This window comes from Halichoeres trimaculatus, unplaced genomic scaffold (assembly GCF_033239565.1).
Source record: "Halichoeres trimaculatus isolate MK-OKI-2021-1 unplaced genomic scaffold, fHalTri1.1 fHalTri1_scaffold_20, whole genome shotgun sequence".
Classification (NCBI taxonomy): domain Eukaryota; kingdom Metazoa; phylum Chordata; class Actinopteri; order Labriformes; family Labridae; genus Halichoeres; species Halichoeres trimaculatus.
In genome coordinates, this window is record NW_027437198.1 from 4912534 (window position 1) to 4937931 (window position 25398).

A 25398-nucleotide genomic window follows, 5' to 3' on the forward strand; every position below is an offset into this window, starting at 1 on the left:
CCACTGTTATCACTAAGAGGGGGAATTAAACGCTATTTAGGTAAAGGTTTAACGCCATGTGGACACATTTAGGACTTTAAAAGAAGACCTCTCTATCAGTTATCCTCGTGTGGCGCATGAACTACCGTTCCTGCTTCTATTTCAGAGCGCAAAACACACCAACAACCTGCACACACACTCACAAACACGCTTGTTCGTGTGCGTGCATCACAGCAGAGCGTATGGCGAGAGATGAGAGGAGCTTTCAAACGCTCCTTCAGAGGCAGTCGTTTTTAACCCCTGTCCGCCTCGATTGATGTCAGCGCTGTAGGCGAAATCACGCTTCACTCAGATCCGCATTGATCAAAACAAATACGTCCCAGGGAGGATAGCTCACCCAAACGATTAAGGCACATTGGTGTGGGCACGTATAGGAGAGAGGGGGGTTGGATGCATTTCAAAACAGTCAGGTTCTCATCATCAGCAGTTTGTTTTTTAACTGGTTTTCTTCCTCCTAAATGAATTCAAACGTGGACCAAGCTGGACCTGTCATGCTGTAAAATCTTCACACTTTTCCAGCGCGTAACACAGCCGCGTTATTACTCTTTCTGGGAACTTTACAAGCTGTGTCACTGCACCGTGCCCCTCTGAAAAAAAGAAAAAAAAAAAAAAAAAAGCCAGGCGGATCCAGCTTGTTTTTCAGAGAGCAGCACCCCGGCAGTCAGCGTGCCTGTCGGAGCAGGCTCTGTGTCTGAACTCATGAATTATTAAAGAGACGACTATTTCGCGGCAGCAGCTAAAATTAGGAGTAGCCTTATGTTGGCTATAATTAGAAAGCAGATGGAAGGCGTTCATTTATAACGGTGCATGAAAGGTTTTGACGTTTCCAGGTGAGGATGCTATATAAGAGTGTGTGTGCTTGAGTATGTGTGTGTTTCCCGAGCGGCTTCAGTCTTTATGGCGACAAGAGACACTACTCCCCCCGTCTGCCGTCAAGGTCAGACGGAGGCGCATCATTTTGCGTCAGGAGCACCAGGAGAGAAATTAAACTCCAAATCAATTGCCCTTGAACCACTCAGAGTGAGTGCGCGCGCGCGCGGATATGTGATTGTGTATGCGCGTGTGACTGACAGACTGCCAGCTACTGCGCGTGCGTGCAGTTTGTATCTGAAAGTGAGGAGCCGAGGTTGTGTGCGCCGCTCATCAACGCATCTGTCCACCCTGGCGCGTGTCTGCCTGCATGCCACGAGCGATCACGGGCCAGTGCATGCACGGCGGGAAAGGAAGGGGCTCATGAACCCGATGAAGCACCCTTGATTGCGCAGGAGAAATTCAGAATGACCGAGATAGGATACGCACGAGCGGCTCGATGCGCTGCGACAATCGCTGCTTTTGCACGACACACGGAGAGGAGAGGAGAGGAGAGGAGAGGAGAGGAGAGGAGAGGAGAGGAGAGGAGAGGAGAGGAGAGGAGAGGAGAGGAGAGGGAAAAGGATGCTAATTATTGACGCGCGCCTGAGCAAGCTGCCAGCAGCCCCTCATCTGTCAGTCAAGAAGAGCAGGAGGAGGAGAGGCTGAATGGGAGGAGAGTCAGGGTCCCACTCCCCCTCCTCCCTCCCCCTTCTCTTCCTCCTCCTCCCTTCCCCTCCCTCTCTCCTTATTTTCATTCATGGCACAATCAGAGACACACGCATACACATATCTCCCCCATGCAGAGCCTGGCGCAGTCCCGCTCCATCAAAAGACCCATCTCTCCTCTACACACACGCACACACACACACACACACACACACACACACACACACACACACACACACACACACACACATACACACATTCTGTCCGGTGTTATCTAATTTTCTTGTAACCACAGACACTCACCATGGTCCCCCTAATCTTTCGTTTCTCTCCGTCTCTCTTGCGCCAGGATTTTTGGTCATCTGTTTTCCTTCACAAGTAAAACAACAAGGAAGGAATGTCTCAAACACACACACACGCACGCACACACACACAGAAAGAGATAGAAAAAGAGTGTGAGGCAGTCGTGTTTCTAGACACACATGCTGCTTCCTCACCACCCACTCAGAAAAGAGAGTGAAGGAGGGAGGGAGCGCAAACCTGAGACGGAGGAGAGCTTTAAAGCTGCCGCCTGCCCTTTCTCTCTCCTGCTCTCCTGTCGGCTGTTCCTGATTGGGGGGTGGGTGGGGGGGCATGGAGCAGGTGGTCTTATAGCACAGCCTCTCTTCTCTTTCCGCTCATCAGAACATCAGCAATCTCTCCCTCTATCCCTCCCTTTTCTCCTTTTTCTCTCTCATCACACCCCTGACACACACACACACACACACACATGCTCAGGATGGCAATCACTCCACATGGCCCCCTACTCTCACTCAACTCATAGACACATGCATACACACACATACACACACATGTGCATAGTGGCTATCGGTCAGGCAGATAGACTCCCCAGGACAAAGCACCCCAACACACACACACGCACAGAGACACACACACACCTCCTCACCAAGAGCTAATTCCATTATACATTCCTGACTGGAAGGAAGAGGGTCTGTCTTCTAATTGCTTTCTTATCCCCCTGAGTCCCCCTCACTCTCTCCTCCTCCTCCTCCTCCTCCTCTCCATCACACCCCCACCTCTCCCCTTCTGCTTTCAGCCCGCCCCTCGCCCTGCGTGCACTCAACATGGCAGCAGACAAGCAGAGGAGGGAGGTGAGCTAGAGAGCAGAGAGAGAGAGAGACGCAGGCAGGCTGCTACTATCAGGGAATACTGGTGCCATTTTCAGCATCGCAGGGTAAAGGGATTGAGCCTCGCCGCAGTACGCTTGGCTCGCCTCAGCTCGGCTCGCCTCAGCTCGGCCCAGACTAGCTGAACAAGAGGAGGATTGGAGGGACAACAAACGGAGGAGAGAACGGCTGACCCCTGACACAGGTACCACGCTTTTCTCCTTATCATTAGTCTCCTGTGCGCAGGATGTGAGCCGGACAGAGCGAGTGACGGGGACTGGCAGAGGGGGGCGTGTGTGTTTGCGTGTGCGCCTGTGTTTGTCAATGTGTGCTTCAGTGTCTGCGTGTGCATGCCAAATAGAAGATAGCAGGCTCCCTCTTGGGAATGCGTTCTATTTTCATTCGTCGGAGAACATTCGCTTTCCACAAACACACACACACACTCACACACACACACACACACACACACTCGCAGTACCAGACACCTGCCTCAGCCCTGTTTTCCTCCAGCATCTGTCCAAACAACAGGCACCAAAATGAGAACAAATACTGAGTCTGCCTGCAGTACACACTGACAACATGCTGCAGCCTCTCTGTTTGTCTGGGCTTGTTTTTTTCCTCCCTCGCTGCGTTCAGCAAGCTAAGCCCAAGGATGTGTTACGTAGTGCTTTAACAGGACGCGATGTCAGAGCAGTGATGTGTCATAGCACACTGTTTACTCTGACTATTGCATAAGGAGAAATCTGGACGATACACACACATCCAGTCACTTTAGAGTCACTGATGGAGACATTATGTGCTCCTTTGGTCTGTGTTTACTCATGGTGCATGGATGCTTCACTTTTTACACCATGGGGATGCTTAAATATGCATTGTTTTTGAGTATTATGGGCTGTATGGAGATGAATATCAGCATGCTGAGTTTCTACCATGTGGCTGTTGAAGCTTATTTAAGCATGTTTTACCAGTTTTGACATATTAAGGATTCCTCTATGCACACTAGTCTTAAAGGTGTGAGTGTATAAGAGTGTGTAAGAGAGAAAGGGGGCTACAGAAAGCAAGATGTGTGTGTCACCTCAGAGGCGGCTTTACTACTGCCTGCCGTTAAAAGATGCACTGAGACTGCAGTGTCACTGCTGACTGAAAGTGATGCTACCAACAGCCCCGCTCACCCCGGAGGAGACGGGGAGAGAAAGGGAGGCAGAGTTTTAAAAAAGCTCAGAGGAGGTGGAGACAGCGTGTGAGGGTGTTTGTGTGTGTGTGTAAGTGTGTGTGTGGGTGGGAGTGTGTGAGCGAGAGGAAAGTGCGAGAGAAAAAAGAGCGCAACAGGGAGGAGAAGAGGGGACGACAGAGATAACACAGAGAGGGCGTAGAGAGGTGTCAGAGAAGGAAAACAGAGGAGTGTGTGTGTGAGTGTATATGTGTGTGTGTGAGTGTGTATAGGTCTGGAGAGGTAGAGTGATAAGTGCTGATGGGAAGGAAGAATATATGAATGGAAGATGAGAGGATGAGCCCCTATAGGGATGCAGCGACGTAGCTGCCATCAACACGTAAACATCTGCACTGGAATAAACAAAGTGTGTGTGTGCATGTGTGTGTGGCACCCAAGCCTGTGGATGCATTGAGATAAACAAGCCAACAGTAAACAGCAACATTTGTAGTCCAAATTAAAGTCAGTATGAGTTTTAATATCTGTGATGTGTCAGCTGACGTCTGTGGTTTCTGGTGTGTGTGTCTCAGTGTGTGCATGTGTGTGAAAAAGCAATATTTCTGCAGTCAAAAGGAATAGATAAGACAAGAGCCAGCCCACTGGTTTGGCACAGCATGGCATGGCAAGAAAACGTATCTCGAATACACAATTGCTGCTACAGACACAAGGGGGCTGGCACAGGCACACACACACACACCAAACACACACACAGATACACACGCACCATGAAGCACACTTGGCGTCTGCTCTCGTCTTCCTCTGACTTTTTCTCCTTCACACACGCACATGCCGTGTGTCTAACGGTGGGTCTCCTGCATGATGCAACACAATGAAAGGAAGCTGATTATCATGGAGATTGGGCGGCGTGTGGAGAACAGGTTTCAGTCTGCCTGAGTGAGTGTGTGTGTGTGTGTGTGTGTGTGTGTGTGATGGTCAGCAAAGGGCATACTGAAATTGGCATCTCGTTGCAGTGGTGAAATGAAAGGTGAAAGCTCCCCTCTGCGTCCCTCTCTCCACACTTCTCTTCTATCGCCTCTCAGCCTCGGACTAAAGCGAATATATGAGGTCAGGGAGAGGAGAGAGGAGGGGGATCTGACAACACAGGCCAAGTGATGAAACAGCTGCACAAATTAAAAGCAGGAAAGATGCGAGATCATTGTGAGAAACTGAAAATATCAACCCTTTCTCTACTTTCCTTCTTACTTTCTTAAAGGGGACATATCATGCTTGTTTCTCCTTTTCACTATGCCAGACTAGGATGCCTGTAAAGCATTTCTGCCCTCAGCACAAGTCATTTAGTTCCTTCATTGCCCCACAATAGCGTTCTCAATATCCTCAGTTTAGGCCATTCTGAAGATCTCGTTGAAACACTCCGTTTGGAGAATGACCTCCAGTAACCTCGCGACGTCATAGCCCTTTGTGCTCTGATTGGTCAGTTCTATCAGAGGGGCGGAGGGGGTAGAGCCAGGGGGCAGTTTTTGCAGCATGGCAGTATTTACAAAATCGCCATATTGAATGGAGCAGACCGAGCGAGTTTGCTGTTTGCCAAAACTTCACTGTAAGGCATTGATAGCACTAATAAAATGGCAGAGTGTAGGATACGTCCTTTTGTATTGGACCCCGAGACAAACCCGGACGGTTCTGCAGCTCAGGAGGAAGAAAATCCACCTCCACACAGATCATCTCAGGACGCTTCAGTGTGGTGAGTCAAACTGGTACTGTAACATGTAGAGATTATACGTGGAAATATAGGCAGACTTCACCAATAAACTTTATATATAACTCAATAAACTTAACTCACTAAATCATGCTGAAAGTGTAGTCCAAAGATGGCCTCTACCATCAGTTCGTCACTATGTTATTACCACAGCATTATTGTGGCACAGGTTCACAGTGCATGTCAGAGCAAGCATGCAAATATCACAGTCTCACAAGTATTATGTCTGCTAAAACTACAGTGTATTAACTGCTAATTCACCATGTAAAGCCGAGCTGCTCAGCAGAGCAGAGTCCCTGCATCCAGCATTTGAGCGGGGATTCTCGGCTCTTGGTGGGTGTATCCCTCGGTGGCGGTTTTGTGACTAAGAGACATCACAGAGGAGGAGCTGCTTTATCAGAAAAAGAAAGGATCCTCGTGTCGTCGCGACAGTCGAAATCTCGCGGCCAACTGGCAATGACCTATTTTCAGAGGCATCAAATCTTGTTCTAGGATATCAGAAAAAATACAACATCTAATTTTTTTTAAATTCAGGGGGTGAAAGGTCTTGTTCACAAATTTATTATATTAAATGTAAGTATTAAATCAGGGATCAGCATGATATGTCCCCTTTAAATGAATTTCTCTGTTTTCTTAATTCCAAGCTCCTTAATGACTTTAGCCTAATTTTAAACCCATTGACGTCTGTTGTGTGTGTCACTGAGTGAGAAAGTGTTTATGAGCACCACGCTGTAAGCCCCGAGTGCCCACCTAATTGCCCCGGAGGCTCAAGGTTACTTACTGTAGGGGGTTATTAGGCCGACTGAGAGAGACGGAGAGCGAATGTTTGTCGCTCATTAAAGAGAAGTGCCGCGGACACAAGCAGGGCTGTATGTAGGGAGAGACTGAACCACAGCATCATCATTAAGAGCACACACACATACACACACACATACACGCACATAAACACAGCCAGCTGCTAATGAACGTGGACACTCCACCCATGACTCATAGCATGTCGTCTGTATTCACACTGAATGACAATCACAATTTCTTGTTATAAATAGCAGCATGTCTTCCCTAAAAGCACCACAGTCATGGTTATAATTAAAGGATTCCTTCATTGTGTGTGTGTTTGTGTGTGTGTGTGTGTGTGTGTGCTCCGAGGACAAATATAACAGTGGGATTTCACAGCCACACGGGGGCTTAGCATGATCACAGCACATCTTGTTCGCAGAGCCAGGCCAACTTGCCAAGGGGCACAGGGGTCACTGTGCGTAATCGTAGCATATTGCTTCACACATCTCGAATCAACTGAGTTTTCAATATATTCAAATTGGATACAATCAGTTTTTGGCTCAGAAAAGACCAAATCTGAACATGAGAGACTCAGATCAGTGAGCCACATTCAGACAGCAGTCATTTCCTCTGACCTGACAGCCAAGGCTGGAAAACGTCTCAACCGACATTAAGATCCATAAAACATATGTGAAGACACAGCGGGAACATGCAAACTGAACAGTGGAGACAGGACTGACGTCACACTCCTTCCTCTCAGACACATTTATTTTTTTCTGCAGCAGCCACATCTGTCAATCATAAAATCACACTCTCACTTTTCGGCATCAATTAACTAGTTAGAAAAACAATTCAGTAAATCGACTACTCTGACATGAATCAGCATGAAAACAACAAACCATAAACATAGAAACCATGTTTAAGGAACACTGGGTGATGTGTATTTTAATTTTTGTAGTATGACCCATGTTCCATCTTTTTTGATGGAGGAATCAGGCTTAGGATTTGTACTGCTGCTAGCCAGCAGGGGGAGCTCTAAGAGTTTTGCACATTTTGTTAAAAGGCAGTCAACAGATTTAGCAGCACAAACACAACACGGTAGTCCGCCATTGTTACTGTTGCTGTTGTCCGACTCATGCATGACAGTTTGAGTTGCCACGATGAAAGTGTGAAACTCCAGGTTGCTGTTTACGCAGCAATGGTAGCCGCTGCGTTTTAGAAGAAATTCCACACTGGAAGCTGTTTTCAAAAGTTTTGGTTTCAGTTTGGCTCAAACACCACTCCATGTAAACCAGAGGTTGAAATGCAGTAATACTTTTGTGTTTCATCCTAAAACTGTTGACGTGCTAACAGCCCCTTAGCTCTAAATTTTCCCACCCAGCAGGGGCCAAAAGCCTGTATGCCTGTTCAAATGATCATGATCTCATAAGAGGCTTGTCTTCAGAAGTATTGTGAGAAATTTATCAGAAAATAGTTTGTTTTTCAAGCTACAAAAGAAATGCACAAATGTGATTTCTTTGTTTTTAAGATTTGAAAATATCGGTTATCACTGTGTCTTTTTGGTTAATACTTTTGTAAATGTATAATAGTCATTTTGTCTTTGTGTAACAAGTTAGCAAAATGACATCGTACCTGTTTACATAAATGTCGCTCACAACTATTGCTGAGGTACGTATGTCTTCATGTGTCATTTTTTAGAGGTAGATTTTGTAAATTTAATCATTGAACTAAGAAATTGTGTTTTACTGTCCCCTTGGCGAAATATTACCCCTTCATTCATTCTCTATATATATTTGTATGCGTCTTCAAAAGTACAGTGTAATTGACTGCTATTGGTGTTTTTGTTTCCAGCCAGGACTATTGCCTTTCTAACGTGCCCTAAATTTGTTGCAAGTCTTTGAAATTGCTGATTGCTAGCAATAGCCGTTGTTTTGTTATAGCTGTTTAAATCCTGAATCTGTTGTCTACTTTATTTCCATACGGACTCCTCTGGATTCTAAGTATTCAACATTTTTCCCCTTTGCTGATCCATCTGTTATTGTTTATAATCATTTCTAACTCAATCCAACCTGAAAAATATAAATTATTGTCTTCATCTTGAGGATTTCACCAATTTGGCGCCCTCTGTTGACAAAACTGGACATTTTTCCCCTCTGTCAATTTCCCCCTATACTGGTTGTGCTGTCTGATACAAAATGTCAAAATGCTTTGTTTTAAATTTTTCATGTGCAAAATCATCTGAAATCTTTGGTAAGAAGTTTTAAAACATGCTTCCTTGGATGACACCTACCCCGCCTCCCTAATTCACAAGCATCAAAATAACCAGAAAGTGCTAATTTGTCCTCTTGTAATTTGTCTGTTTTGCCTCTGTAGGTCATGTAGAAGCATGAGTGTTTATTTCAGTCTGTTTCATAACCATGTGAAATCTCCTCAGGGGAGCTTTAAAGAAAACTACCCAGAAATTAGACGCTAAAAGTAGAACACATCTTCTGAGTAAGCGTGTGTGAAATGATCCACCATTACTCATGTGATTACATTAAACATGTCTGTGGTGATATATAATTTCCTTCTTATGGTGTCTGATTCCTGCATGGATGATTGTGTATTATTCCTCACATATAGCACACACACACACACACACACACACACTGTGTCACACACTCTCAGGGTCTGCAGCACAACGTCACACCCAAGCCCTGACACAAACAGACAACACAGAGTGGGATTTTTTTGTCTCAACAACATCCCCGTATCAAGTGACACACACACGCCCGCACACACAGGTGTTATTTCTTTGGCTCTTTTTTACCTGCATCACACACAACCCTTCACACACACACACATACACACTGTTTATTTCAAGGAGCTCGGTTTGAGAGCAGTGTGCACGAGGCGGGTACACTCTGTTCCAGTGGCAGTATACCTCAGCTGCTAACCTAGATCTGATTACACACAGTAAAGCTCCCCGTGTGCTCAACTCTGTGTGTGTGTGTGTGTCATGCTTGTCTGTATGTGTGTGTCTGCAATCGGGCCTAATGCAGTTTGCAGGTAATATATTTTTATTGCGCCGTCCAGGAGAGTGTCAGTGCAGTGTGTTTGTCTAGCGAGGGCTGATGTATTTCCTTTCATGTGAGAGTGAGGAACATCAGAGAGACGGAGGGGGCAGCGGAACTGTGCGTGTGTGTGTGTGTGTGTGTGCGTGGGGAAGGGGAGGGGAGGGGTGTCGGATGGGGCGAGGGGTTACTGCAGGGAAGAGAAGACAGAGGTTGTGATGAGGGAGGGGGAAGGAGCGAGGAAGAGGAGCAGAGGAGAGGCTCATCTGTATGCTGGTTACTGTGTGTTGCTTGTTTGATCTGGAGGGAGTACTTAGTGCAGGATGGTGGGATGCTGCAGCGTGAGGAAGGCAAAAATAAGGCTCCTGCAAGAGTGTGTACGACAAGGAGAGAGCCAGTGTGTGCGTAATTAGGTGTGAGGTGTAGGGTGCAGCACTTTGCTCATTAAAAGGATCTGGCTGCCGTCCAGCTCTGTGCAGTTCATCAACTGTCCTTCATGTCTCTCATCCTCTCTGCCTCGCTCTGCTCATCATCTGTCCTCCCTTTCCTTCCTTCCTCGCTCGTCTCCTCTCATCTAATCTCTGTATTTTTCATCCGCTTCTATCTCTGCACTCTGTCCTCCCAGCTTTGCTGCAACAAGCGTTGTAATGATGGTTCTGATGGAAAAAGAGGAGGGAGAGGGGTGGCAGGAAGGGGGGGGCGACTTTATATCACTGATTACTATTTGATCATATGCCCTTCGTTAGAGCCAAACGCATCGTGATGCAAACAATCAGTAATGAATACATTTACATGGAGCCAAACTAACGAGTGCGGGACAATCGAAGCCGAGCAAAACATTTTATAAAACACTTACACCTGTCGAGCATACGCTGAATATTCAAACAAAATCAATCATTAGTTTGCTTCAGGAAAAGGATCGAATGAAACAAATAAACAATATTTTCACCCCATTCGTGAACAATCAGTCTTCTATATTGACATAGGAAGCTGCTTTGTACTGTTCTTTTTACTGTTTGTTTACAAAATTTGACGCAGTGAAGTAGAAGCCACTTTGCTACCAAACCACCGCAAAGCACAAAAAGAAGAAAACAAGAGTGACTCCTCTTTAAATTTTCAAATGCAAGTGGAAATGAAGAATGAAGTCAATGCAAAAGTGCAAATCATTTGCAGTTCCTCAAGTGTCCACAAGAGGATGGCTCCAAAAGCTCATGAATCCCCATTACAACCCATGTTAAAATGTACAATTGTAGGCCACTAGGCTGTGGTGGGGTCACAAGTGTCCTTTCAAAGAAAAAAACAGTTTTTTAACTTTATATTTTACACATAATCATAAAAACATCTGAAATAGTTGATGCTTTTGAAATAAAAACATTCAAATAAAAAGCTTTTCTAATATCTATGATAAACCGTCTAGTATACGACAGGTTATCGAAATTTAATGTTATTAAAGGAAACACATCAAAACGGAAAAGTGAGCGAAATGTGCACATGGGTTAGCTTATTAAGTATCTTAGCCTGTTAGCTAGTATGACTCCCTCAATTGGCACAGAGTAACCTGTGTGACTGCTTGTTAAAGATATCATGTCCACTCACTGATTCAGTACTCATGTGTACTTTTTGTTGTTTCCGTGTCTGTTTTTGGATCAGCCTATTAGTTCTTGCCTGTGGATATAACAAACGTTTAACCACCTCAGGGCACAATGGGGGTCTCTGGTACCATTATTTTTGGGGAGCGCTGGCTGAAAAGTTTGGGGACCTTCTGTCACTTAACTACAGCTTTTAATAACTACACAACTTTGCTGTTTTCTAGATTAACTGCGAGCTAGTTATAGCCACCACCCTCTATATGGCAATAACCACCTTTGTTTTTTAATCCCCCTGTAAAAAAAAAAAAAAAGAAAATAGGTCTTGTTGACTGAATTAACTGGAGCCTGTGTTAATGTTGAAATGAAAGAACAAGAGCCGCAAGGTTCAGGTCCTAAGAACAGATATCATGTGACATAGAGTCCAGAAGTGGTGTGCAAAGACTTTTTGAATGAAGGGTACCAAAGAAAAAGGCTATAGATAACGTTCTCGCCACTGAATCAGAATCAGAATCACCTATATTCGCCAAGTATTTTCAAGAATACAAGGAATTTGACTCTGGTTTCAACTGCACTCTCTCAGTACAATTGCTTTATTATTGTCTTTTACCTATGTTGCTTTTTATTAACACTGTGTATGGGTTGCTGTGTGGGTGGGTTCTGGAGCTGGGTGGAGTGGGTTTGGGGTATGATTCTTTTATTTAATTCATGTGTCTGTTTGTAAAGCACTTTGTGCTACATTTTATTTGTATGAAAAGTGCTATATAAATACATTTTGATTGATTGATTGATTGTTGTGAATAGAAAGACACTAAGAGAAACACTAAATATTACAAAAACTAAAAAAAAGATAGAGCTTTAGTAGTAAAAAAATAATAATAATTGCGATATTAAGAGGGCAATACAGCAATATGGTCTGCATGTTTTCCAGGGCACTTCAGCAAACATATAAGCCCCCAAAGAGGGCGCTCTAGCGCGCATTTTGGCTCCCAAGAGGGCAATCTTATGGGCATTTTGACTCAAAAGTGCATTTTAGACCACATTTTGGTTCCCAAGAGGATACTCAGCTGAGCATTTTGACTCAATTGAACACTTTAGCATGCGTTTCTACTTTAGAGTAGACTTTAGCACTTGTTTTGGTCTCTATATAGTGCACTTTAGTATGCCATTGACACAAGGGTGTGAAGCATGTGTTTTGCTTTTTTAAGGATGCACTTTGATGCGCTATTTGTCTCAAGAGTGCACTTTAGCATTGTTGTTGCTTCTGAACGGTGCACTTTAGCATGTGTTTTGACACCCAAAAGGACACTTAACTTCCTGTTTGACTCAAGAGTGCACTTTAGCTCATGTTTTGGATCTTAAGAGGACACTGTAGCATGTGTTTTGACTTCTAAGGGGGCAAATTAGTGCATGTTTTTCAACAATTGGGCCGTGCATGAAGGGCCCCCCTTCTCCCCCTCTGTGCACACCACTGGACATTAGTGCAAGTTGACTTTAAGAGCTAACTTTGCTATGTCTAGTGTGTGTGTGTGTGTGTGTGTGTGTGTGTACTTGACATGCTGAACAAATGTCTGATCATGTCTTTTCACTCTGCACCGAGGAAAGTGATTTTGCTCTCAAGTTCAATGACTCAACTCACTCTTCCTTTACAAGCATGTGGAGAAAATACACACTGATTGATATTGTGTAAGTTTTACAGGGTGAGTGTTAGGGCATGTTTTCTTTATCTGCACAACTGTGCAGAACTGTGAAACTGTGAACTGGAAACGTTGTGTTAACGTGTGCTTAAAGAGACCTGAGTTTGTGTATTAACGTGTTTTTTCATTAAGCTAAAGCTGCTGTGTAGAGCCTAACTCTTTCCAGTCCAGAGAGGACAGAAAAGGGAATAAATACAACAAAAGGAGATGAGAGGTGAAATCCATATTGCATGAAGTAAAGACAAAGAGCAGATGGGGAGATGGAGGAAAAGAGAAAAGAGGTGAGGCGAACAAATAAAGATTGATGCTAAAGCAGGGATCAGGAAGACCAAGACAGATCAGGGAGCAAAATAAATCATGTGGGAAATAGACTGCAGTACAAGAAAGTTTGCGAAAATGGAAAGAACAGCTAAAAGTCAAAGAGGAAGATTATTTTGTGTACGTCTGTGTGTGAGGGAAGGAGAGGGGGGAAACAGAGCAGTGGAAATAACAGCCATTAGCGTGCACAGGAGGTGTGCGATGGGACCCGGCGATTGTCAGAAATCTAACTGGAACGAGAAACTGTCATCAGCACCTCTCCTGTGTTCTGTGAACGCAGCAACAACGGCACTTTGAAAAGTTTTCTACCCACCTTCCCCCCTCATGTGCCTTCAAACAGCTGCTGGAGTTACATAATCCTGAGAGCAACGATTGAGAACAAGCGAGATCAGAGACAGCCAGAGACGGATAGAGGAACCAAGAGGGAGAAATGTTACAGAACATGTTCTCTGCCAGGATATGATACACACGACACACATACTCAAACACTTCTCCCGTCACTGGCTGAGCCTCCATGTGAAGACAATTACCCGCATATTCGATACACGTGTGTGCTTATGGAAATTTGGCCTAAAAAGTAAAAATGTACGTGTCTCGAAGTTGAGACAGGCATAAAGCTGTGATCTGCACAGTTTGACATCCTGCAGAAATTACCAGGGGACTTGCTAGAAATATTGCAAATGAAGTGAGGGTTGAAAAGTTTGTCTTTGCTCATCTTTTTGTGCATGTGTGAATACAGTTTAAAAGTCAGAAACGAGTGCATGAGAGACTGGGTGTGAACGTATGTGAAGAGTTTGGTTGCAAAAAGTCGTGTTTCCTCCAAGTGGTCCAGTTGGGTTCGTTCAAGGGGCAACATCTGGTTTAGAAAAATGAAGCCGATGTGGAAGTGCTAAAAGCTGCTGTTCATCGAGAATCCGCCTAAAGCTGGCTGCAGAAAGTTTGCTATCAACTCACACTGTACAGGGAGTGATTTTTTTTATAACTCTATGGTTTAGAATATATTAGGATCTTCTAATTGTCCAATCAGAGACATGGCTCAGTTCATGTGACTGACAGGCGCCCTATAGCTGTTAGAAAGGAAGCTCAAAGCCCACATCATATCCAATATGGCTGCATCCACAGATTGGCATCATTTCACTGCATCAGGAACAGACGGCTGACATCAAGGAGACTATGAGTTTGTCTTGGTACGATACACATTTTGTGGAGTGTCCATTGACTTATCCTGGGACAGATCCCCAAATAACCGACCCGTACTGTCCCACTTTTTGGTACCCCTCTGTTAAAGTGCTAGACATACCGATCTGACCCCAGAAGGTGGAGCTACAACACGGCAGTCTGTTGATTGGTCAAAAGAATCGTCACTTACTGTATTCCTCCAGGTGGCACTCAGTCTTCTTTGAAACGAAGCTTGATCTTTCTTTGTGACAAAAGCCACATTTCCACCAAACAGACCAGTTCAGTTCGTCTCGGTACGGCGCGCATTTTGCGGCGTTTCCACTGACATATCCCAGAACAGATCCCCAAAAACCGAGACGAGCTGGCCTACTTTTTTGGGACCCTTCCGTATGGATGCCAGGCTGAACCATTCCGCTCTCGGAAGCTACAACACTGCAGACCATTGATTGGTCAAAAGAATTGTCACTTACCCCGACAGCGGCTGCATTCCTCCTGGCGGCACACAGACTTCTCTGAAACAAAGCTTGATTGTTCTTTGTATCAAAGAGCTACATGCCAATCACAGAGAGGACGAAATGCTGCATGTCTCCCATCTATGTTCTTTGTTTACTGTGTCGCGTTTTTCTTCTTCGTTGGATTTATTAATGGGGTAGCTATTTTTTAACAGCTGCAGCATTCCGCCTACCATAAGAGGGCACGGTTTGCTGTGAAAACGCAAACGAGATCTGGCTTAACTGTACCAAACCGTACTGAACTGGACCGGACTGCTTGCTAGAAACGCTGCTTTTGGGTTCATCTTGGTACGGTACACATTTCGTGGCATGTCCATTGACTTATCCCAGGACAGATCCTCAAATTACCGACCCGTACCATCTCACTTTATGGTACCCTTCTGTTGGGGTGCCAGACATACCGATCAGACCCCAGAAGGTGGAGCTACAACACTGCAGTCTGTTGATTGGTCAAAAGAATCATCACTTACCGTATTTCTCTCAGTCTTCTCTGAAACAAAGCTTGATTGTTCTTCGTAACAAAAAGCCACATGCCACTCTCAAAGAAGACGAATTGCTGGATGTCTTCGTTTTTCTTCTTTGTTGAATTTACTATCTAGGCAGACTGTGTTGCGCTACTATGGCTAGCTGACCCGGCTATCAGCATCCGGCTTACATGCTGCCTACCAAAAGGGGGCACAGTTGGCTGTGGAAACACAAACAGGACCAGGCTTTACCGATCCATAGGGGACCGCTAGGTGGAACCAGGGCTTTAGTGAACATGTTGATGTTTGATTGGACAAAAAACCTTTAACTTGATCACATGACAGGTAGTCATAGCTTCACAATCTATTGTTCTGCTTTCAACCGCTTCAGTCCCACACATGTTGGTGAAACACATGAACCTGCGTTCACCCATCCAGCAGGCATGTATGAGGTCAGCGGGCTGACAGTGTGGCTCAGGTGCAGAAACATTCCTCCTCCTCCTCCTACGCTTACGTACATCATTATCTGTCTTTGAACTCTGACCTCTTCTCCCGCTCACTAATGACAGCAGGCTGGAGCCAAATCTCCGTCTGACTGTGCAGGTGAAATCTAACGCTCGTTGAAAAGCGTTGCACCTCACCTCGAATCCCCACTGAGCACATTACCAGAACCTCACGTACAGGTCTGTTGCTAGGTTTTGTGTGTGTGTGTCTGCTGCCACGTATGTGTGCGTTCCTGCATGTGTATGTTTTGCTCGACTGCTTCCATGCTGTGGACACAGAACGAGCTCTCTGCCTGTGAATTAGCTTCCATAGCAACCAGAGCCACACAGCCGGCCAGGCAGGCAGGCCGGCGGTGGAGTGAAAGAACGCTGCTCTGCTTGTGTGATCTGAAAGTGGGCCCAGGCCTGATGCCAAATCTGGGTACGGCGGGCCCGCTGGCATGCCGTCGGGCACGGACAATGGGGCGTTGCTGTGGTGAAAGGACTGGTGTGTGTGAGTGCGTGTATGCATGTGTGTGTGTAGGGGGGGGTTAGATAACAACGTGCATTGGTATGTGGACGGCAGACAAAGTCAAAAGCAGCATTCAGTGAGATAATGGAGACACTTTGTCTGTTTGACGCTGCTTCAGCTTGCTTTCCCAATGTTTCGCTCATTCCGTGCTATTTTTGTTTGCTGCTAAGTGTCTCTCTACTTTCATCCCCTGCTCTCCCTGTGTTTGCTTTCCTGATCTTATCACTCCATCTCCCTCTTTCCCTCTGTGTTTGTTTTCCTCCTCTCTCCTCTCCCCGTGTCTTTCTGAGATAGAGGTTGCGGCATTGCGGAGGTGGATGTAGTGCGGGGGCAGAGATTTTTTTTATCAGAGTGTTATTGTCAGAGCTGGCCCATCACCTTGGATACACACACACATATGCACCCACACACACATATGCAGACACACACCTCAGACGTCAAACACACGTCAGACACTAACAACTAACAGTAAACATATTGTACGAGACCAAAAGGGCCGCGCAGGCTGGGCCTAACAGTGCACAACTCACATGCTGAGCAGACCTAAAACAACCAAACTCATTCAGGAAAAGACAAAAACAAGACAGAGCTAAACAAACAAACAACCGCGGCGCAGACGTCACACTCAGACAGCATGGTGGCCTGTGATCTAGATGATAGCATCATCCCTGGGTGCTGCTGGGTCGCTCAGACAGCAGGGTGAGCGCGCGCAAAGACGGGATCTGGCTAATTGCTAATGTTCTCATGCGGAGAAAACAAGAGGGAGATGCTAATGACCTCTCACTCTGATGTCTATCGACTGACCAAGCTGTAGCCATGGCAGCAAAAGCGTTACACACACAAGCTCACACATTGGCACACAAAGCACAAAGTCACCTGCGGCTGAGATGAGGGATGAGCCAACGCTGCTATTTGAAATTAAATTATAATTTGATATCATCAATTATCTCACTTGTTAAAATGTATTTCCGCTTTGGTGAGCAAAACATAATGAATGCAGAGAACGGAGCGGCCAGGCTGTTCTGTTCTTTAATATCTGGCTTTATTGTACCTATCATCTCTTTTGTGTGTGTTAACCATGTGTGAGCTCCAACACAAAGAAGGGGAGGAGGGAAAAAAGGGGGGAAGAAAGTGAAGGCTGCTGAAGAGTGAAAGCACCTGGGAGTGTGCAGGAATAGTAATCAATCACATACGTGCATGCACATATACACAGCCTCAGAGACACTCAAATATGTGCAAAGCACAGCTGGGCTGAGGAGAGCCATCTGTATCGGCACAGTATAGCGCTCAGTGTGTGCAAGTGTGTTTGCCATGTGTGTGTGTGAGCTAGAATCTGCTCCCATGTTGGTGACTGCACGCATGTGCATGCAAGCAAAATCAAGATCAAGTTCCAATTCACTCAACCATGTCCCTCCTTACGGTGCAGAAACACACACACACACACACACACACACACTCACTCACTCACTCTCACATGCATACCCATTAACACTTGCGAGCACACACACACATCATACACACATCACACAGTAGCTCATGCATAAGCATCAACTCTCACCTGCAGCCACAGACGACACAGCAATGCATACTAAAAAGAGCAGGATAAGAAAAGGGCAAGGAGCGAAGAGAGATGGATGAGACAAGCAAGGGATGGAGGGAAGGATGGATGAATGGAGGGGTGGGGGCAGTGGCAGAGGTTTGTACGGCCAGGGAGATCTGTAATGAGATCTCAGTCAGACACTTATCCAGACTGGATAACAGACGAGCAGCAGGGAATGCATTAGAATGCATTAGCCTAGCTGGCTAATATCAAAATTCATGTCAGTGTTATTAGCATGAAGCGCCACCTAACACTCTTACACACATCGATCTCCCTGAAAAACAACCAGCCGCGTCATCTGGGGGGTGGAATTAGCTAAGGCTGGCAACAATTCACAGCTACCTAAGCACTTTTCCCCCCCAGCATTAAATTAGAATAGGTTGTTGTTGTGTTAGCTTGTATCAGAGAGTGAGTCACAAGCTTAGCTGGGAGAAGCCACAGCACAAATTTAAACATCAGAGCAGTCAATAAACCCTAGGCAATCTCTGTGGCCATATTTATTCATGTGGTATGACACCCACAAACACACACATACACACACAAATATAATGAAATCACTAGCACACAAACTGCAGCACAGATGAGCAAAGCCTCTGATGTATATTTTAAGGACGAGGCTGGCAGTAATCTGTGTTTCTCTTAATGTCAACAAAGCCTGTGGTTGCTTATTCCTCAGTGCCGGTGACTCCTATTGTTGCCAGAAACTAATGAGAAAAATCAGTGATCTGCTGAGTAACGGTGGACGCCATTTTATTTTATTACAACATTACAACAGTGCATTATGGGGGAATCCTGATGTGTTAATCCACAAGGGAAAATAGTCCCAGATAAATGTTATTATTCTTAATTTCCCTTTACAAAAGGCTGAAAATTATAAATTTATTTGAATAATGAACCTTTTATAGAGCAAAAGAAGGTAAGAATTAATCAAGATTTAGCACAGTTTAGCTAAACACAGAATTGTTAGCAGAGCTAGCACCACCAGCCTTCCATGTTCCTCACAGGCTGACATCATAGGCTGAAAAAGAAAATAATTAATGTTATCATAGACTGTATATAGAGTGGGCAGCGTGGCTTCGCCATTTATCATTGTACAGTTTTGAAGCCAAAATACCGCCATCTCAGGCGCCACCATTGTAGCAGTTAGGAGCCAGATTCTGCGCAGTAGAGACGATGAGGGATTCTGGGAGAATCTGAGTGGAGCTGGGTGACAAAAATAATACTTTTTTTTTCTTTCGAGAGTCTAATCACTTCCTGACTCTACATCCCGACATATTTTACGAACCCCGAAAAAAGTACATAAGAACGGCAGCTGTCAATCATCGTTAAACGTTACGTAAAGCCTCATTTTTAACCTCGTATTACTAATGAAAATGAAACTTTTCAGAAAAAAAGAGGACTTGGATACAAGACAGCCAAATAATATCTTCAAATCACCACAACAATCAGACGTGAGAAACATTTCTACTAGGTGTAATAATTTTTTTAAGTTTGACCACAGCCCATCTGGAATGGCTGGAAAGCCTGATTTTTTAACCTATACTGCAGTCAGTCACCAGGGGGAGCAGATTTTGTGGAGACCTCACTTTGAACCGAGCAAGCGGACGTCCATTTTTTTTACAGTCTAGGGATGTTATCAACTTGAGGTGAGGTCACCACAAAAATTGCTCCCCCTGGTGGCCGGCTGCAGTATAGGTAAAAAAAAAAAAAAAAAAACATCTCCCCAGTCATTTCAGATGAGCTGTGGTCAAACTTAAAAAAATTAATACACCTGTTAAAAATGTTTCACACATCTGTATGCAGTGGGGATATGAAGATGTTATTGCGCTGCCTTGTATTCAAGTACCCTAATTTCTGACAAGTTTTGTTTTCATTAGTTATATGAGGTTAAAAAAGGAGGTTTTACATCAACTGACACTAGTTTTGGGGGGGAATTGTAAATACTATGGGAGGGAGAACCAAGAAGAAATTTGACTCTCAAAAGAAATAATATATATTTATGTCACCTAGCTCCTCTCCGATTCTCTGCACAGACTCTGGCTGCCAATGGCGGCGCCTGCGATGGGAGTGTTATGGCTTCAAAATCTTACAACTGTTAATGGTGGAGCCACGCTGTCCACTCTATATACAGTTCATGGTTGACATGCATACGCCTGAACCAGCTGTGTGTTGTTCTGGTTGAGTGGTTCAAAATCTGTTAAACCAGACACAGCCTACATACAGACTCATTTCCATTGCCTGGATCTAAATACTGCAGATGTCATCTGTGCTTGTTTACATGGGGGTGGTTAAGCATATAAGCATTATAGCAAAAGTTGTTACATGGAGCTAAAGTTAGGATTGTCCTTATCCATCTTCCTGTTAAATGTTGATTAATGACTAGGGGTGCACCGATCACAATTTTCTGGCCAATCACTGATCTTTAAAATGCCTGTCCTGCCTGTCTTGTTTATAACTGACAGCATATACCTTCAATGTTTCAATTTTATTTTATTGAAAATCATTGAACAATACCTGTAAAAGAATAACATCTTTATGTTTAACTTAAACAACCAATAAAGTGTCCTGAGTTTTAGGTCTCAGAGCAAAAAGTAACAAAGGCTGGCTGTCAGACCTTCCTGGAGGTATATAAGATCCGTTTGATATGTAAGGTTGGGTTGATTACCGATTCTTCAAAATTAAGGAAATAAATTACAGTCTATTAATGACTGTAGAATTTTGCTGACCTGATCAAAAGAAGCACATGACTTAAAAAAAACTGTCAACAAAATGATGAAAGAACTTCTTAAATTTGGAAAAAGAATCGGCAAATCAAAATTATTCCATTTTTTTTCCATCAGAAGTTTTGAAAGCTTGTTTCTTGATTTGCTCTGTTAAATCTTCTGAAAGATAATCTTATCTTGTCTTGATTTTGGCGCCCCCTGTGGTCAAAGTTGGGGATTCTCTCTGGATATTTTCCCGTTGATAATAGATAAATTTCAACCAGTGAAAAAAGTTCTCTCTGCTTTCTTTTAGCCATCTGATGTGACTTTTGGAGGAATAATAACTTAAGGGAACTCTCACAAACAGTCTGTACCAGCAAGGCTAGCTGTTGCTGTTACCAGAAGTCAAAATCAAATGTTTTCCCTGCGTCCCATTCTCAGATCTCTTCGTCCATCATTTCGACTTCTCAGTAACTCCACCACCTTCTTTCTTGACTTTTCCTCCTGTTGTGAATTTTAAAGAGAAACCAGTTTGTTTTTATCCACCGGTCCCTCCCCCTCACGTCACATCTCCACTCTTCCTTCCTCAACTGAATTTCTCTCCCCATCCCTCTCTACCTCTCCACCTCCTCCCCTCAGCAGCTCCATCTTTCACTCCAGCACTCTGCTCTGCAGCCCCCTCCCCTCCTCGTCTGAGTTACCCCAATCTCACTCTCTTTATCTCCTCTCCCGCTGACTCCATCTTCCTCTGTTCTCCTTCCCTCTTCCGTTCCCCGTCTTTTTCCTCCCCATCTCCTTTCTACTCCAACCTTTTATGCTCTCCCTCTCTTCCTCCGCCTTTTTCTTTCAGTTTCTTCTCCCTCGCAGTGCGTCTCAGCTCTCTGTTCCAGTCTTTCCATCATTCTCTCTGTCAACATCTTACACCACACCTCCTCCCTCCCGGTCCTGCCTCTTTCTCCTCTCCCTTCCTTTCCTTCTCCCCTCTTTCCGCCTTTTTCCATCTTCTTCAGCTCACATCTGCGAGTCTCACACTAATCTTCTCCCTTTTGCGCGTGCTATCCTCACCCCCATTACACTTCATTATTGGGTCTGTTCTTTTTTTATCACTCTTCCCCTTCTCCGCCCCTCTATCTCACTTTCAGGATGACGCATGATTGCATATTTCTGTCTCATTCAGGCAGTCACATGCTCACACACTCACACACACACACTTTCATCCCTGTTAATATATGCAGCGTGCATAATGTCATCGTCAAGGTTAACAGCTGAGGTGTGAACGGAAAGAGGATCCAGGGGGGTTATGGGTAGTGTAGGAAAACAGAGACACGGGCAATAATTCTGATTGGTGAACGCTGAGAGTGTTATGTGGTGACCTTTCAAACAAATCATGGGAAAATAATATTGAAGAAAGTTTGATGATCCTTTGATCAAGCTGTAATTATCGTCATCAATGTCTGGAGCCAGAGGCAATCAGCTGAGGAGGATTTCATGCCGTTTTAGCTTCAGCCCCTCAATCTTTGTCCTCTCGTTTATGTTCATTAACGTGAGGAGCCGCCATTGTTCCATGGATAATTCATTGACATGCGTGGCATCAGCGCTCATGCGCTCTTGTGTTTGTTTGTGTGTGTGCGTTTGGAGCGTGTATCTCTTCGCAGTAGTGGGCGAACAGATGCAAAAGGCATGACAAGAAAATAACCTTCCCTTCCTCCCTCCCTCCTTCCCTTCCTCCCTCCCTCCCTCGTCTGTGGCGATGACGAGACGCCTCCCTTGCACTCTCTCCCCCTCTATTTTTATCGTCCTGACACCCCTCTCTCCTGCTCTTGCTGTCTGTCTCTCACTCTTTCCGTCTCTCTGTCCTTGGGTGTCTGCAGCCAGCTGTGTCTTCGAGCCATTAGTCCCCCCCTCCTCTCTGCTTTTTCTCCCCTCCATCCATTTTCCCCATCACTGATTCCTCCAGCAGACTTTACCCCCTCCCCCATATCGCTCTTTCTCCTCCTCTTTCCTCCTCCTCCTCCTCCTCCTCCCCTCATGCTCCTCTGTCCCTGTGACCACTGGGGCTTCATTGTCACGGCAACTGCTGATGATGGTTTCCTCCACGGTTCGGCATTCCTCTACGCCACTGCACCAAAATAAGACGCTTTGCACGGAAACATCTGTAAACACCCACACTCACACACCTATCTAGAAGAAACCCACCAAATCTATTGAAAAAAAAACACACACTTTCTGCACACCCACACACACACACATGCGATCAAATCCACACAGTCAGCACTCTCCACTCTCTGTTTATGTAAACATCTTGTTGCCTCTTGCGACCGCCTCCTGTTATGAAAAGTTGTTGCGCCGCATAATGCAATGCCATTTACTTGTCGGCACACCTACCCTAACTCACTCATCATCATAAAGCCGTGATTGATCCGCTCTCCCACCGGGGGCCTGCTGATGCGGAGAAAGTCTTTTGGCCTTGGAGGAGGAAGAGCAGGTTGTCTTTGAGGAAGTGGGCCAGGGGTATCGTGTCCCCGCTGCTTCTGTGTGATCAGCAGAAGAGAGGCTGGCTGGGACAGATGTGACGCAGATGATGAGTACAGTTTGGATCTGCCGGTTCCTTCGTACTAAAAACAGTGAATGATGACAAAATTAGATTTTTGTGCAGAGGGAATTGTGTGGAATCATTATTTCTATTTTAAATGACTCAAAAGAGGAAAACCACATGGTTGTAAAGCAACAGTCCTGCTAATTTTCCACTGAAAATCCATTAAAAATCATTGCATTTGTATAGCTGATGCTTGCACGGAGTGTCCAGTAGGGTTGAATGAGTCATGGATCTATACAAAGCTTTCAGATGTGCAGACTTTTGAAATGTTTTCCTGTTTCTCCGAGTTCTTAGAACTGGAGACTGTAAATCACTTCACTGATCTTAGATGTTGTTGTTTCCCACTGGGCGTTAATTAACGTAACCTGGCCAGCCACCTAGGCCAGTGCTTTTCAAAGTGGGGGCTGTGGCCTCTAGGGGGGACACCAGGGATCACAAGAGTAGCCTCAGGTCCCATTTACACGACAATGTTTCATCCAAAAACAGAGAGTAAAAAAAAAAATCTGTGTTGATATGGAAACGCTGAGTGACTGAAAACCCTGTAGTAAGCATGCCAGGCCTGTAGTTGGCGCTATAACTGTCTTGTCCAGAAGCAGCTTTTGGTAGATCTCCTCTGAAGTAGAGTTGAGCTGATTATCTGGTGTATTGCTGAATGCTAAGTAGAGCCAGACCATGCGCCAAAATGTAGCCGATTATAAAAAATTTGGCTTCGCAGAGATTCTGTCTCTCCTGCTCCTGTGTGTTAATTTATATAAGGCTACTACACAGCATCTCACTTCATAATGCTATACAGGTTTAACTTCGGCTTAGAAATTCACAAGTTACTGTTTTCGTTGATAATAATTTCTGAAAATGTTTCAATGTATTTAGTTGTAGTTGTATTCATTGCATGTTTTGGAAGCAGCTACACTGTGACTTAAAATCTAGCTTAGTCCCATGCATTAAATGGAAGATGGAACTTTTCAATAGCTAGTAATAATTTGTGTTCATATACAGTATTTATCGTGTGTATATCAATGATTTTATTATATATATCAGCCGATAAATCGGATATCGACCTATATATCAGATATCGCCTTTTTTTGCCCCCAGCATCAGTATCGGCATCGGCCCCAAAAATCCCATATCAGTCAGGCTCTGATGCTGAGAGCAGAAGTGGAGCAACAGATGCTCTTTTTGTGAAAGACAATCAGCAGATTCAGCGGATTGAGCAGCACAAGCACAACATAGTGGTCCAAGACGATCCTAACAATGGTACTGTTGTATGTCCTTGTGCGAAGCGGAGCGTGACATCAGCGTTTCCACTGAAAACGCCGGCTTACTGTTTAAACGACAACGGCGTCGGCAGCGTTTCAGAGGATTTCCACCCTGGAGGCTGTTTTCAAAAGTTTTTGTTTGAGGTTGGCTGAAACACTGTTTCTGTGTAAACGCAAGGCCGAACGTAACAATAGTTTTCTGTTTCACCCTAAAACTGTTGTCATGTAAACGGCCCCTCAGAAAATCAGAGAGAAAAACAAAACTAACCTGAACTGAAGCTCTTCCCCTGTCTAACTACTGTCTGACTACCTGCTATATCAGGGATCTGCAACCTTTACTGTCAAGGAAGCCGTTTAGACTTGGCTCACTTAGACTGCAGTCATTTAGGAGCCATGAAATCTACTTTATTTTCACAACGAAGAAAATTAAGTGTATAAAATTCGATACAAAATTAAAATCAAGTGTATCATTACATAAACCAGAAGTTTTTTTGAATTAATGAAATTGTTAATGTGATGTCTTGGTTTTTGATTTTTAATACATTTCCAAAATTTTCAAAAATGAGAAATTTTAGAAAATTTCTTCAAATTTTTAAATATAAGAGAATTGAAAAAAAAAAAATTTGGAAATCCAAAAATTAAAAAAATTTCATAAAAAAATATCATAAAAGAAAATAAATTGTGAAAAATTCAAAACATAGTTAAAACAAAGTGTATAGTTAAATTACGCAGAAGATTTTTGGAATTAATGATATTGTGCATGTGATATCTTAGTTTTTGATATGTAATACATTTGCAAAATTTCCCCCAAAAAATGTCATCTTACAAAAATTTCTACATATTTAGAAATTTGAAAAAATTGCCAACATTTAAAAAACACCTCATTTTTTTTAATTCCAAAAATTAAAAAAAAAAAAAAAAAATCAAGTTAAAAAAAAAATTAAAAAAGAAAAGAATTTTAATTAATTTGCAAAATAATGCCAAAACTTGAAAA

General features: G+C 44.2%; 1 protein-coding gene across 1 annotated transcript in view; it reads left to right on the forward strand.

Moving 5' to 3' along the window:
- Positions 1–2668: 2668 nt before the first annotated feature.
- rai1 (retinoic acid induced 1) overlaps positions 2669–25398 on the forward strand; it is an 88677-nt gene continuing 65947 nt past the window's right edge. The window contains exon 1 of the mRNA XM_074696591.1: positions 2669–2928. The gene's annotated coding sequence lies outside the window, so the exon portion shown is untranslated. The remainder of the gene's footprint in view (positions 2929–25398) is intronic.